The following is a 16,618-nucleotide window of genomic DNA, read 5'->3' on the forward strand; positions in this document are numbered from 1 at the left end:
ATATTGATCGATCATCCCTAATGTTAATTTGCATCTATTGCAGCTTTTAGAATTATAATAGGTCAACGCATGTGGAATATAGTTTATAAAAATATTTAGTTCTGTTATTATTATTAAAAATCAAGTGCAATTACATTTTATATTGTTGTCAATTTGTTCGCAAAACATCGCTGATTAAAAATGTAGCTTGCACATCACATTATTCGTACATGTGAGTGTTCATCACAGGAGTACCCCTAAACAACATACACATGTGTATGAATGTCAGTGGAGATTCGAAGCAGCAGTAACTGAAAAATTTATTCGAGATTCTTGTAAAAATTTGTTGAAAAACTCAGCACAGATCAACTCAACTGCCGGCTGAGACGCAACTCTCATATTTCGAAACGAAATTAATGAAAAATCAAATATTTCGGCTTCTGTCGGTAGCATACACGCGTAAGTGAGGGTAAGTGGGCCAGCCTGCAGCAGTTGGGCAGCTGAATTTACATACATACATATATGCTGTACCTGCGTGTAATGCAAGTCGTTTCGTTTAGCGATTAGAATTCAGAACCAACTAGTCAAACTACCATCCAATTATGGGCTACGACCAGGGCTTAATTGTTGGCCACGTCGACGAGGAGCTGCTCTGCCCCATCTGTGCCGATGTGCTGGAGGAGCCAATGCAGTCATCGAGCTGTGAGCACGCCTTCTGTCGTTTCTGCATCGAGAAGTGGATTCAGGAGAAGCAAATCTGTCCAGTGGATCGCTCGGATCTGCTGCCCATCCACTTGATTCCCGTCTCCCGCCTCATGCGCAACATGCTGGCCCGCCTGAGGATCAAGTGCAGCTTCGCGGAGAACGGCTGCACGGCACTGATGCCCCTGGGGGAGTATCGCGATCATGTGGCCAGCTGCCAGAACAACCCCAAGGTTGTCGTCTTGTGCAACAGGGGCTGCGGCATGCGTGTGCCGCGGGACGAGATGAGCCGCCACAATTGTGTGTTCGAGCTGCGGGAGCAGCTGCAGGATCAGGTGAACGAAATATCCGAGCTACGGGATATGCAGGCCCATCAGGAGCGACGCTTGAGCGAACATCGACGCGAGCTGGAGCTGGTGCAATACTACGTGGCCGCACTGAGATCCACGAATCCGGTGATACGCAATGTGGGCGACCAGCTGGATCGCTACTCGCTGATGCGCTGGGGTCGCACCCTGCCGCTGGCCACCGTGCGCACTTGGGGCAGCCTCATCTCCACCCCGGACACGCCCATGCACATGATGGTGCGCGAGGGCCTGCGCTCCAGCGGCTGCCCGATGCACCTGGTCAATGTGCTAATGGACTGCTGCTACGAGGACAGCTGGCCGGAGGGCCTGGCCACGCTCGAGATGCGTCGCTTGAATCTGCATCGGCTGGCGCAGTTTGTCACGCGTCTGCTGCCCGTTGTGATCACTGGGAAACCGTGCGTGGTCATTCTGGGCGGCGACAATGCCCACATGCCTGAGAATCTTCGCCCGCTGCTGGGTGTGATTATGATATTTGTTGATGGCGTCGAGCCGGTGCCTTCGGATCCGGCACCAATGCCGGAAGGCGACTACCTCTGAGTGCAATTCGTAGACGTTGTTTATTCGTGTTCGATCGGTCCAAATTAATTATCGACAAAGATGAGACTAAACCAAACACAAATGAAGAGCAAAAACCAAAACGAACAAACAAACTAAAATATAAATATCACAAATTTGCTGCAATTTCTTACATTTCGCGTTCGGCATCCATTGGAGTGGGATGCACTTAAACAATGCTGCCTGTGTGTGTAAAAATTATATCATCTAAATTCCGTACACAATTCTGCTCAAGCAAAAACAACAACAAAATTTAATGGTTGGGATACATATGGGAAGCAATCAAAAATCGCCTCGATGAGGGAATCAAATCTACAAGTGAGACACAAATACGAACATTAACAAGAACGAAACAAAATAGAATTAATAAAAATAAAATAAAGGATTTCACTGGTCAGTTTACATAAAAGAAAAAAAAAAAACATTTTGTGTAAAAAAAATTAGATTTTTTGCAATTAATTATCTGTGTTCTTGATCTGTGTTCAAATTTCTTTTCAATCAAATGTTTATATATTTATGTATATGTGTGTGCATATACATGTATGCATATAAATATATTTATAAATTAACGTTTTGCATCAAAATAATTAATAATATTTTAACAATTGTCTTGCATCCAGCTTCATCCAAACAAAATTTAATTGATTTTTTTTTAGCAGTTATATTTTAGCTAAGTTGATGAAGAATTTATTTTCTGTATTAACTTTATTTTATTTATTAAATTTATTTTCATAATTAAATTAACTAAAATATAGCTGCCACCAATTTTGTATTGTGATTTGTATTTTGTTATATATAATAAATATATAAGCTGCAAGACCTTATCTATAAAATATATTTAATATATTATAATATTATATCATGTAGTATATCATTCAGATTTGTAAGGAAAATAGGGCATGAAAAAAATTAAAATAAAATATTAAACAAAATTTTAAAAATGGAAGTAAATAAAATTAATAAAAAAAATGTTTAACATTGATAAAGTCTAACTGTCCTAACTGATCAAATATGTATATATTTCCATTGTCAATAGTCTCTCGATATGGAAGTTCCTAAATTTCTGTTGCAAAGTTGTTTCTGAAGGAACTTTACGGATCACCAATTCCCCGACTGGAAGTCAAAACAATATTCTTAATTCATATGCGACACACTAAGCAGCGCTTAGAAGTAGAAGACCAAGTGGAAGTGGAAGAAGAAGACGGAAAGATGAGAAAAGCAAACGCATACATTTGCTTGACTCATTTCCATAGACAAGAGGCTGAAAAGCCTTTGCATATTTATGGCAGAAGCAAGCTGCAGCGGAAGCTATGCAAATTGGAAAACTTGTGCCAGAAGACGACGCCATAAACCATAAAGCGTTTGCTAACTGCCAACTGTTATTGTTGTTGGGCAAACAAATTTAGCAAATATTATTTATAAAGTGAAATTTTAACAAATTAACTGCGAATGGAATGCCACAGCCACAGCCACAGCCGCAGCCACAGCCACAGCCATACAAACAAATAAACTAACTGGCCCAAATGCTACCTTTTTCCTGGGCCCATCCATCCCATTACGAATGCCCGGCCATTGAGCATATCATATGAATAGTAAATTTTGTGCAAACACTTAAGCAAATTTACACAAGCGCACAAGCATGCTTGCACTGGCATATTGTAATGTCAAAATATTTACACTATAATCTGAGCACACACACACACGCACACACACAACCAATGACAATATGCGAGTGTGTGCATTTGGTTTTAAATTTTATTTCGTTTTGGTTATAAATTTTCATGTTTTCCCTTCGGCCAGCATACTTTTTGTGACAACTGTACGCAACTATCTATGCGTTTACTTTTGTCCAGTCGTCAGTGTGTATGTGTGTGTGTGTGTGTGTCAAAAACTTGAGCAGTGCTTCGTTTGCCATTTCAGTTTTCTATGCATCTTATGTGGCTCTAGATGACCAGAAAGCTTCAACTTATCATTCAGTTCGCTTATCTATAACAGCAGCAGGAGCAGGAGAAGCAGGAGAAGCAGCAGGAGCAGAAATTCGCAGCTGAGCCTTACAATGGCCCTGTATGTGGTCAACATTTTCTTCCTGTTTTTGTGTTGTATTTCTATTTTTAAAGCCACGGAAATTCGTTACGAATTCGAAAACTAGCAGCAGCAGCTGCCTTCAAATGATTTTGATTATGCTCTTGGATCACTTTTATAAATAATATAATATTTTTCTAGTTCCCTCGCCTTGCGCAAAGTTAGTTTAGCAATAATCTGAAAATATAAACTTAATATAAATTTATTTTGATTTTCTATTTAACTATGTAAAATGAATTCTTTTCTAATTCTTCCTAAATCGTTGACATTTTATTTAAATTTTTTTCAATTTTTTTTTTTTTTTTTAATATTGAAATGCAACAAATGGAAAACAAAAATTATTTATTTATTTATTTTTGAAATATTAAAAATTTATTGATGTAGTACTCCTTTCATCTAATTGCTTGATTTGTCTTTTATCTATACATATATATTTGTTCAATTATAGAAAATATTTTAATACAATATTATTTAATACTGTATTCACATTATAAAACTATTTCGATTATAGCACACTTTGCTCTTTTAAATTACTAGCAGGCTTACAATGAATCCAAATAAATACATACATATGTATATCAATAAATAATATTTTTATGTTTTATCAGCTACTGAAGCGCATTGAAGTATTATCAACATATTTTCGTTTGACTTCGTTTGCGATAGAGCAACGAATTCTCTGTGAGACAATCGAAACCATGGCCACTGAACCAGCTAATTTAATAAGTCAAACGCAGTATAAACAACCAAGTTAACACACACACACAAGTAAAAGCACACACACTCTCTCTCTCTCTCTCTTTTCTCTATCTCCCTCTCATACACGCACAACAATATTTTTCCAATTGAACTGATGCCATTTAATGAAAATCAACACTTCCGCCCTGCTAGACATCAACGAATATGAATCGGAGAATATGCCACAACTACAATGTGTATATGTGTGTGTGTGTGTGTGTGTGTGTGCTTGTGTTTATGTGCAAGTGTAACGAGCTACAAATGCTTACCGCAAATTGTATACGTATTTGCATTTATATTTGTTGTACTCGTCGTGTTGTCATTTCATTGCGAAAAGCAGACGTGACACATTCGCCTCAAACAGCCTCAAGTTCAGCCCGCTGTACCCCCTCTCCCTTCACAAGGACATTGCCATAGCCATGCTGATTATCATCCGAGTGGCGAGAGAGGGTATATTGTGGCATGGGCAAAATAAAACATGAGGAAATTGACTAAAAAATTATAGATAATGAAATATGCTATTAGATTAATATGTATATATTGCAAATAAATGTATGTATATTTATATATTTATGTATATATGAATGTTCATATATGCGGTTTATACATATGTGTATATGCTGTTTTAATAAGTATATAAATTAAACTCAAATTAATACAATTTACATACGTATATATTATAGGAAAAATATAACTTTTTACATGCGTATATCTAATAATTATTTTTTTAAATACCTAAACAGGTAAACAGTTAAGCAAATTTAGTTTCAATTTATTATATAATTATATTTTAACTTTGTTGTTAATTAAATAAAACCATCATATTTTTTAAATAATTGAATTACCAACAAATAAATTTTAAAAACTAATTTAAAATTTTAGAGAGAACAAATATATTATATTTACAAAGCAAATCAAACAAACAAACACAATAAATAATACAATTAAATTTATATTATATACACACATAAATATGTATATTTTAAATAATAAAAGCAACTAAAAAGTTCTTTAGAAATTACTATTTAATAATTACTAATTTTTTTTTTTATTATTATTTATACATACATATTTTATTTCCAAAATGTATTTAACTTTGCAGCCTCCGCACTGCTCTCTCCATTCAATAATAAGCATATCTGCAATGCATATCGGAGCGTACCAATTGAACCTAAATAGCCAGACCCTCGACTAGCTGGTAGATTCGCCTCCTGCTCCCAAATATTGTTGAACAAAATTACCATGAATAACTGTCATTTGGCTGCTGTCAGTGTCGCGTTGTTGTTGTTGTTGCTGTTGTTTGGCTCTGAGTCGTGCACATTATATGGTAACGTGTGTGGGTGAGTGTGAGGACCGCAGGACATCATGTCTGGGGAGCCAAGGCGGGGCCTTGCAAGCCGGTCAGTTGGCATCGGAACATGGCCAAGCGGTCACGTTCGCGTTGTATGACCGGGACGTGCAATTTTTAGCTGGACACAGGACAAGGACATTGCGCAATAAGCACAAGTTGTATGCAATAAAATTAGCCCAAAAAACCCACACACACTTACACATAGAAGAAGAACAAGAAGAAGATAGAGACAAACACACGCAGAACTTAGCTGCTCCTGAGTTGGCTGATAAGATAATTTTATTTTGGCCGTTATTGCATAAAGTCATGTGAGCTGCGGAAATGAGTTGAGCTGAAGTAAACCGTTACGTGACAGCTAGCCTTGGCCGGATACGTGAGCCAGCGGATCAGCCAGGGGCAGCACACTGAGCGAAGAGAGCCACGAGCAGCACCAGCAGCAGCAGCAGGAGGTGTAAATGGATTCTAATAAGATAATTGACTTGTTTGCGGATTGATCCAAGTGCCTGTTAAATTTCAACTAAACTAAAGGTCGCTATGTGGGCGGGGCAGAGGGATAACGAAATAAATTATGTTTTATATACATATGTATATACATACATATGTCCACATGTATGTATGTATGTATATTCATTTTAAACTACTTTTTCCATCTTTACGAATAATTGTATAATTATCTTTATCGATTCCTGATTATTGCATACATACTACATACCACATTCCACATACTCAATAATTGTAGGGTACTTTTGCATATTCTTACCGTAATATTTCTTTTTTTTTCCCTCCAAATTCACATTCTATTTGCTTATCAAAGTGTGTCAGCGCCACAAAGTCTTTACGATTAAAATAACTCAAATGAAAACATCAAACGGTTTTTGGCTGACCTTTTAACTTCGTCAAATTCAGCTGATAACTGTTTATTCAAAAAGTGATGCCGTCAAAACAAGAAAGCGAAAACAAACTGAGCAGCGCACAAATTAGGCAAAAGCTAACGGGGCTGTCCACTGAATCGTTACGCACTCAAACATCACTAAATCGCGCACACACATATGTATGTACATACATGTGTACATATTTATGTATGTACAATCATATATGCATACATACTAACATTTGTACATATGTATGTATGCATGTATACGCCTTGCCATAGGCCTTTCGCCTAATTTGCCTTTAACTATCGAGCGATGGATATTATGAATTTATTACGAGCTTTGCAATTTATATTTTATGTAAATATTATAAGGTATGCATACATGCATACATATACATATCTGCATAATAATATATATATGTACATATGTATATGTATGTACATGTATAATAATTTTGTATGTGGTTCGGTGCGAAAAATGAGGCGCGCTAACCGCGATTCGCGATCAATTCGAAATGAAGAACAACTAAAAGAACACAGAAGATACGCAGCATACATATTAACATACATATATATTTACATTGAGAGAGGCAATGGAGAAGAAGGCGAATCACAGCAAGTGCAAGATGTCACGTAGCAAATGCGGCGAATTGAAATGAAGCGAAAATTTAAAAAAGAGCGCATTGTACAAGCCTACCCCTTCAGAGTACATTGTAATTATGTATGTACGATGTACATACATACATATGTATTTTAGATGTGTAGAAACATGGATGATTTGAAATTTTGTTTTGCTTTTATAATACATAATTTATACAAATATGTACATAGGTACATACATACATACATGTACATATGTATGTATTCGCCGTTTGCGATCAAAAGGAATCAACAAAGAGCAAGCGCTGCGCTGTTTCCAAGCAGCAGACGTTTTTGTCAACAAAGAGAAGGCAATTTAAGGCGAAAAGAGAGGTATTTAACGAAATGGGAAAATGCAGAGAAGACAGCAAGCGCTGATAGGAAACAACGGAGCGCTTATTTAAGGCGAAATGAGTTGAAGGGGAAATTGAGAGCAGGACGATGTAAACAAAACAAAGTCAAAGTAAATACTCCATCTCACTTCGACTTTAAAAATTGAGCATACACTTGCAGATGTAAGTACAAGTATGCGTGTACACATGTACACACACACTTAAGACCACGCTCTCTGCGTGATCTGAGCTATCGCATATGTATGTTTGTACATATGTATGTAGCTTATTAGTTCCTTAATTCAGCTGACTGGAAAGCGTATACACGCTTCGTTTTAGCTCAGTCCTGCTTTGATTTGCTGTCTGTTAACTTTAGCTCACTTTTTGTTGTTGTTATTCGTGTTGTTGCTTCGCCGAGCGTTTTGCTGGAATTTCACAAGTGACCGCACACACAAAAATATTTTGCCACACCCGGAGGCGACGCGCACGCCGTCCAACAACCACAATGGGAGCAGCGACAACAACAACAACAACAACAACAACAATACGCCGTGTATGAGGGTGGTTTCAAGTGCCGCCAGAGCACTTAATACTAATTAGCTTTGCGCCTATGCCGTGACCTACGACCTGGCCCCCCGGCATTTCCGTACGGATTCGGTGCCAATCTGTGCTGCGTTTAAGTGGCCGCAGCACGCAGAAAGCGGTTAGAGGTGGGCGGTGGGCGGAGCGCGGTGGTTGGTTGCTAGCGTTGGCCGGGTTAACAGCTTCGGGGCGTCATTTTTATGAGCTAATTAAGTTGTTAGACTTGATGAAAAACTCATTTGCGGGGGGTTTTCTTTTTCCGAGCAGCGGCCTCGGCAGCCAACCAAATTCCATTGCATACCTAATTTGCATTAATTAAGAGCAGGAAAGATACAACAACAAAATGGATGAGAAATCATGTTCTCATGCGCTCGCCGTTCAAAAAGTTCATTTCGGTTTTATTGATAAAGTATGTGCATAGTTGTTGCTGTGATGGAAAATGAATGAATAGAGCTTTATAATAATTAATTAATAATATATTATATTAATATTAGATTCATTTTCGTTGCGAACGAGTATCTAGACGGTCGGTTACATCCACTCCATTATTTGGGCTGCTTTTCGCATCGATCTCTAGCCATTGGCCAATTAATAAACATTCCTGCTATTCTCACTGCCAACAAATTGGCTGACAATTTACATTTATTGACTGCCTGTCAACTGTCAACTGTCAACAGTTGGCTAACAGCAAGCAACGGCCAAAGACTTGGCCAACACTTTTAACGCCCATTTCGAGCAACTGCAAGAATTTTATGCGACTAGTTTTGTAATTTGTTCGGCTGCTGCAAGTTTCACTCGAGCAATTGAAATGAAAAGCGTAACTTTTTAATAGCCAAAAAATAAAAAACCTAAATAGAAAAGACAAGTAAAGAGAAATACTCGAGAAACACCCAAGATTTTTGGTTGCTCGCCCAACTTTACGAATTATGACTGGGTCGCAATAAAACTGCCAAGTTTTGTCAACGATTTAATGGTAATTGCTTAGATTTTTTTCTCTGCTCCAGGTCGCAGATTTGGGACTTTATCTGAGAGATAATGACTTAATTTTTAGCTTTGAAAATTGTATCTGGAAATATATCAAATGTCAAAAGAAACAAATATCCTAAGTCTTAAATATATATAAATGTAAAAAAAAAAAAGTAAAAACTAGTTTTCGACTTTCAAACGATTTTTATAATAAACAAAACTATTATAAATAAAAATCATAATTACATTTTAAAATAAATGTAAATATTAAAATATTTCATATAAAATATTTGTAATAATATAAAATGTATAAATAAATATTAATTTTCAATTTGGTTTTTTATATAATACATTATTTTTCTTAGCTTTTCTTCAAGACATAAATTATATATGAAATAGTTTATGTATGTAAAAAAAAAAAAAAAGATTTATCATTATTTAAATAATGAATGATTTGGCTTAAAAAAATAAAAATTTTACTTTTGCTTAGTTCTAATTTTTAATTAATTAAGTTTTAATATTTGTAAGTCAAATTATTTATATTTGTTTTTGTAATGTAGCTGTTTTTCATTTCAATAATTTTAAATATATTTATTTAGATGAAGTTTTAAAGGCTGAGAAAAAATATTCGTTTTACTAAATTTAATTTTTATTTTCCTTACATTAAATTTATATATTTTTAAAAATTGTATAAAAATAATTGTGAGCAAAAAAACAAAATATTCACAAGGATTTTGAGCCATGGCCAAGCAAGAAATTCTTTTTGTTTTCTCCTTTGTGTTGACGTTTTTGACGTCTCGATGAATGTCAATTCATTTGTGAGCCAGTCAAATCAAGCAACGATTAATCATGGCCTCCATGAAATAATTATATATATGTATATACTATATATTTATATATATATATATAACTTTTGAATGAAAGAGCCATTGACAGGCGTCGAAGAACTGCCTCGTGTAATGCTTATGTAATGAATATGTTTTGGTTAAAGTTTTCCTTTTTGGGATTTCCTTTTTTTGTTGTTGGCAAAACTTTTGGGCCAAGGAAGAAGCAGAAAAAAGTGTTACCTTATTGAGGAGCTGCTTAGCGGACTTTGTCGTGATAAATTATGTTAATAATGTTGCCAAAGAAAGTTGAGTGTGGCAAAAGTTTCGCCCACAGCCAGTGCTCATCCCAGTCGACGCTTGTCAAGAATCAGGACACGCAACCAAACGGAGGGCGGGCGTTAGGCGGTCACCCACTCTAGACCATAATATTGTGTGCATCTCATACTGAGTGGTCTCCCTAAGTAGTTGGCCGCCAAGTCGATGCGATGCGATGCGATGCTCACACACTTTATTAATTCACTTAGCAAAGTGTAATCCTATCACGTCAATAAGATTATGGTTTTAAGAGAGAGAATCTTTAATATTTTTTTTGTTGTCGCAACGAGGACTAACCCAGATGTGGTATATTGGTTTTTGTTTTGAAGTTTATATAATCGTAAACACAAATTATTTTTAATTGCAAATTAATTGGATAGGCACTTGATTTTGTTAAAAGAAAAAAAAAAATAAGAAGAAGAAAAAATAAACACTACATAGACAAGCCGAAGGCCCCAGTTTATAGTGCTTTATTCCTAAGCTCGTCTTTTATGTAGACTTACTCTAATCTCTCATAATAAAGAAAAAGAATAAAAAAATAAAAATAAATAAAATAAAAAGAGCTATATATTTTAAGTTTCAGATATATATTATATAATCGCTTTACTTACGAAAATAAAAAAAAATATATAACCGAAGATTGAAAGTTTAAATACATATATTTCAACATATTTAAATGGATTTTTTTTTTTTAAATATATATCAGATACCTAATATATATTAAAAAAGTCGCTTAACTTACCTAATAAATAAAAAGCATAATAATTTTTGTTTTTCAAATATTTTCGGACATAACTCGAAGACTTGAAGAGCTAAATATACAAATTATGCCTAAAGGCCTTTGTGTCTCTGGCTTTAAACTTTGCTATTTAAAATTAATTCTTCAGAACAATTAAATAAATAAATATATAAATTACAGTAACTTGTTTCAACTGAAGCCTATTTTTGGCTATGAATCGTTTCACTTGAGATAGTTCTTAGATGAAAGCATAAAGGAATAGATTCAATTTAGCAGGTAAACTCAGCTGAATGATTAGGTCAGGGTAGCATCTAGTCGGGCATTCCCCTTGTCTTTATTTTATGGAAATGTCTGCGGCTGCCACTTGGCTCCAGCTTCGACTTTGCCTTCGGCACTCGACGTCATGCATAACAATGACTTTTGTGCGGTGGCAACTTCGGCCACGGCTTCCTTTGCACTTTGAAGTTTTTGCGCCAATTTTAATGGCAGCGCGTGTGTGTAAGCGTTCGCCACATGCCAACTGGAGCTGCCCGGGCCAGGCTGGCTTCTTGCTGTTTGCTTTTATGATTATTAAAATCTGGCATATGTTCTAGGCGCGCATCGTTCACGCATTATGCGAGCTGTGAGCATGTATTTCAATCTCATATAGATTACAATATCATCCACACGCCTATTAGGTAAATATTATTATTCTCCAAGATGCCGTCCATAAAGCACTTAACGATTCTAGCAAATTCATTGAACCAGGCGAAGTGATGCTATCGAAGTATGTCTAGATTGACTCAGCTCAGAATATCCTTTCGTCATTTACATTATTTTAAATACATATGTCGTAATAGCTGTATTCTGACACTTTTATTTTTCTGCAATTTTTTATTATAATTACTATTATTATTATTAAAAATACAATTTGCTGTTTTGACTTTGAGCGCTTTATGCATCACACACTGAGAACATTCATGGAAAACGCTCTTAAATCATTTGCCGGCAGCTCGCTTGAATGATTTATATGGTTGGGCCAGACGCTGTGTGCGTTGGCATCGCGCACATATGTTTGCCATTGCCAATTTTCCATTTTCAATTTTAAATGCGAGCTAATTTATTAGCAGCCAGCGGTGTACGAATCGAAGCGTCCAGGCACCTTGCGAAATGTTTGTAATAAATGTCACACTTGCCGTGGCAGACCAAAATTATTGCAGCGCATTTGTTACACGCTAAAAAAAATGAAAAAAGTAAATAAATAAAAACAAAAAGCCCCAACAAAAGTGGGAAAACAAAATGAAATTAAAATAAAACCATACAAATGCGATAAATAAAAATGATTTTTAATTACAGTTTCGCATACAGCAAAAACAATCTGTAGTTGCATCTTGAGCAAATGACAGAAACGAGGGAAACTTGAACTGTTCCACAAAAGGTTTTCGATGCAATTAAATGAACTACATAAATGTATAATATAATATAGTAATAATAATTACAATTACAAATAATATTAAAAAATATTAAGATAATAATTATAAGTACAAAATAATACTAATACAAAGTTCCAAAATACTTAATATTTTATATTGAGCTTAAAAATTAATATAGGTAGTCTTAAGATTTAATTTTTTTGTAAAGTTGAATTTTCTTATTTTTTTGATATTTAAATCTCAGACATGCTTTAATTTGTCTTTTCACTGATTCAGATCATTCGAAAGAATTTTGACGTAAATGTTTTTAGTTTTTTATTCATTTTTATTTATTTATTTATTTTTTTAATGCTTTATATATATTTGTTGTGAACGTAATTAAGAAAAAAAAAAATACAAATAAAAAATAATTACAAATATTTGGTATTAATTATATATAAATTTTATAAAAAATATTTTTTATTAATTATCTTTATTGCCGTTTGTATTCAATTCAATAAATTTTATAATAAAATTGTATCTAAAAAATTGCCATTAACTTTAATATAAATATTGTATTATATTTATGACTTTTTCTATTACCGTTAGTGGGGCAACCAAAGCTCGTTTTACACTAAAGTAATTATTACAAGTTGAATATGTATTTATCAGAAAAACTTCAACAGAAATCTTCAAAATCTTAATGTATCTAAACTGAAATTGAAATCGATTTACGGAATGCCCATTGCAGTAGTTTGACATGCGTTGATAAATGTTAAGCAATTCATGTTCATTTGCCACCTTAATCAGATTAATTAAACTTCGATTAATGTCCGTTAGACCATTATTGTCCAGTTCGCAATTGAATTGCCCCAATAAGCTGGCGATTAAAAAGGACATTATTCGTTTTCTGGAATGCAAGCAGAGAGCAATGCGAGTGCCAATTATGAGGAAAAGGAAATTTCATTTTTCACTTCTTGTTCGAAATGTATATACTCATAATATATATATATATATGTATATGTGTGTATATACACGCTTGCTTGCCATTTACCGTTGTCACGTTTCGATAGCGTGACGTGGCTGGGATTGAAATATGTTTTTTATTTCATTTAATTTTTGTTTCTTACCGTTTTGCTTGGATTGTTGCAGCAGCTGTTGCATTTTTAACGCTGATTATATAGTTTTCGATTTGACGCCCAGTCGGACCGCTGTCATAAAAGTCAATATGGCAAATGCCTTGACCCTTTTGGGTTTTTTTGCTCTTTTTTTTCGGCACACACATGTGGCAAGCAGCTTCAAGTTGTATATACAACTTAATCGCAGCATTTTCATAAAATTTTATTGAATTTAAAACCGAAGCCCGGCCACTTGAGCAAATATCATTTATTTTATTGTTCAATTCCGGAACGTAACGGACGGCTGACGATTTCAGCAGCATTCCCACAGCGACTCCTTGTTACATGACTCTTAAGATATGTTCCTCGTGTATGTGTGTGTGTGTGTGTGGGTGTGTGTGGGTGTGTTGGAGTGTATATTGCTCTGATTTTCTAGCTGTCTGCTGCCAAGTGGCAGCTGTGCCATAAAAACTAAAGCATCCTCGTTGTGTGGAATATGTTGTTGTCCGGCTGGCTCTGTTTGCGGCATGCGGCCATACGTAATGAATGTTTATTGCACCGGACATGGACATGTTTTGCTCATTGCTCGCTCCTCTTTGTTGGTCGGAGCCAAACAAGACTGTGTAATTGCTTTCGGTTTCTCCACAGACATTTGCCATCTCTAAAACGATTTCTCTGCCCCAACAACAGTGAGACATTTGGAAGCCTAATATCGGCATATATTACAGCTATTGTCATTGTCCATTGCAACCAACCATTGTCTTGCACTTAAACTCTTCAAAATAATCATCTGAAATTCTTAGATTTCTAACCTATGAATTTTTGATTATCTTTCGTATATTTTTAGAGTCTAAAAATTTAGGATTTCATTTGATGTATATTTGATTATGTTTTAATTTTTTTAATTTTCAATATACGGATATTCAAATGTCATTTAAACTATCTCAATTCCGATAGAATTATATGTGCGTTAATTTTTATGTGTGTTAATTTTTAAGTCCAGATGGCGGTTTAAATGTTGTGTTAAATGTTGTATAGAAAAAAAAGTTAAACGTTTTATTATTCCATTGACTATTTCGATTATCTAAAAAATATATATATATTTTTTTGTTAAATATAAAATTTAAATTTACAAGAAAAGTATTTACAGAATTTTGATTTATTATTGAATAGCTAATATTAATTAAATAATTTTCCTAGCATTATTTTTAATTTGTATATATGTAGGTGGCAATAGGTTTCAGAAATTATTATTTATTTATATATTTAAAACAATTTTTTGCTTACAATCCTTTATTCTTACATATTGTATATACTTACATACTTCTTATTTCAATAAGAATCAATTTCAAGTGATCTTTATATAAAGGTTCCAGCCTTCTTCAATTTCTTAGCAGTTGCTCTAAATGAACGGAGCATTGAGATTAAGTCGCAGCAGCCAACATGTTTATTTAAGGATGACAACATGGGCTTCTGGGCGCGCAGACACTCGAGTTTAGCTCTTGAGGCCTTTCGCACATTTACTTAAGTTATTTGACTTGTTTTGCCCTGTTTTGCCTGTGTCTTTTATTTTGTGTGTATTTTAGTTTTTATACCCTGAACCCATTGAAAATGGGAAATCAGGGTATAATGGTTTTGTTAAAAGTATGTAACAGGCAGAAGGAGGCGTGGCAGACCCCACAAAGTATATATATTCTTGATCAGGGCGACGAGCTGAGTCGATTTGGCCCTGTCCGTCTGTCTGTCCGTCCGTCCGTCCGTCCGTCCGTCCGTCCGTCCGTCCGTATGTATGAACGCGTCGATTTCAGAAGATATAAGAGCTAGAGACTTCAATTTTTTTTTAAAATGTCCGTAATTACAGCGCGCATATCAAGTTTATCATTAAAAATCGATAACTCATCCCGATCTTTTTTTATCGATAAAAAACCTTATCGAAAACCAGTTATAAAATTATATCTTCTACACCTTTATTGCTAGAGTCTCCAAATTTTTAATGTATGCTTATATGCAATTTATACAATTTCGGTTTTTGTTAAAATTTACCCCCCACCCTTAAATTCACCCCCTCACCCTCACTTTTGTAAAAAGCGTATTTCAAATACTAGAGACTTGGGCTTTGGAATGTACACACATATTCACCATATGATTACGCTCTACAAGTTTCATTAAGATCGTATGTCTACAAAAGAAATTATTTAACAAATAAATTCTCATAATATTGCCCACACTGCAGCGCAGCCCAAGCGCAGTCGCTGCTTACTGCGCAGTTAGCAGAGCGCAGGCTTATACGTGCGTGTGGATGCATGTGTATGTATGTGTGCATAAAAGAAGTGCAGAATGATTAGAATATCAGCTTGGAGGGTTCAGGGTATCTCCTAGTCGAGCAGTCTCGACTGGAGCTTTCTTACTTGTTTCTTATTTGGTTGTTGTTGTTGTTTTTGTTGTCTTTGTTGGGGCGTCGCTGAGGCCCCGAGCAGCAAAAGGGCCAAAGATGCAACGGCACACACGATACATCGGGTTAATACAATTTGGCTGGGTCGCTTTCTTTGTGTTGCCAAAACAGAGGAATTTTCGGGCTCGAAGGCAAGGAATATCCTTTTTTTTTCGTTTCGCTGCTCTCCATGCACGCTGATTCCTATTTTATAAGCGAAGCGCCTGAGCTGCGGGAATACGAAGCGTGTCAGAGTCGGCATTAGAGCCTGACATGCCTGCAGGGACAATGCCGGAGCGTTGAGCTATGTAAAGGGTATTGATGTGAGTGTTTGTGCGTGTGTGCGTGTGTGTTTGTGTGTGTTTGTGTGTTTGTGTGTAATTGTTGTTGTGCTTTTGCTTGTCTCGACTTGATTGAGTTTTATGCACAGTTTAGTCTCCTGTGTTGCGCCTAATAGCCGTCGGCTCTTGGCCACGTGGCACACGTCCTTAATTTAAGTGACGCTAGCCTTTGAAGTTGAAATCTGCTTTTTTTCGCTTAAGTTGTGCTCTTAAAATTTGGATTTATAAATCGTGGCAAGAGTCCCAAAGTTGACTCATAACATTTTGACGTCATCGTCGGCCCCAACT

General features: G+C 35.5%; 1 protein-coding gene and 1 pseudogene across 4 annotated transcripts in view; one reads left to right on the forward strand and one right to left on the reverse strand.

Moving 5' to 3' along the window:
- The window catches only part of DIP-kappa (Dpr-interacting protein kappa), a 99,811-nt gene extending 92,653 nt beyond the window's left edge, over nucleotides 1-7,158 (reverse strand). The window contains exon 1 of the mRNA XM_089463493.1: nucleotides 6,536-7,158. The gene's annotated coding sequence lies outside the window, so the exon portion shown is untranslated. The remainder of the gene's footprint in view (nucleotides 1-6,535) is intronic.
- On the forward strand, nucleotides 3-1,989 carry LOC108611900 (E3 ubiquitin-protein ligase NRDP1 pseudogene; annotated as a pseudogene). 3 transcript variants are annotated; one of them, XR_016269057.1, is made up of 2 exons: nucleotides 3-448; nucleotides 547-1,989. The product of XR_016269057.1 is annotated as an E3 ubiquitin-protein ligase NRDP1 pseudogene, transcript variant X3 (transcript). The 3 variants fall into 3 exon arrangements; XR_016269056.1 differs by having other exon boundaries at nucleotides 7-448; nucleotides 527-1,989; XR_016269055.1 differs by having other exon boundaries at nucleotides 48-448; nucleotides 540-1,989.
- Nucleotides 7,159-16,618: the final 9,460 nt, after the last annotated feature.

Source organism: Drosophila arizonae, chromosome 3 (genome assembly GCF_054131065.1).
Source record: "Drosophila arizonae isolate 15081-1271.41 chromosome 3, UAZ_ARI_1.0, whole genome shotgun sequence".
Classification (NCBI taxonomy): Eukaryota; Metazoa; Arthropoda; class Insecta; order Diptera; family Drosophilidae; genus Drosophila; species Drosophila arizonae.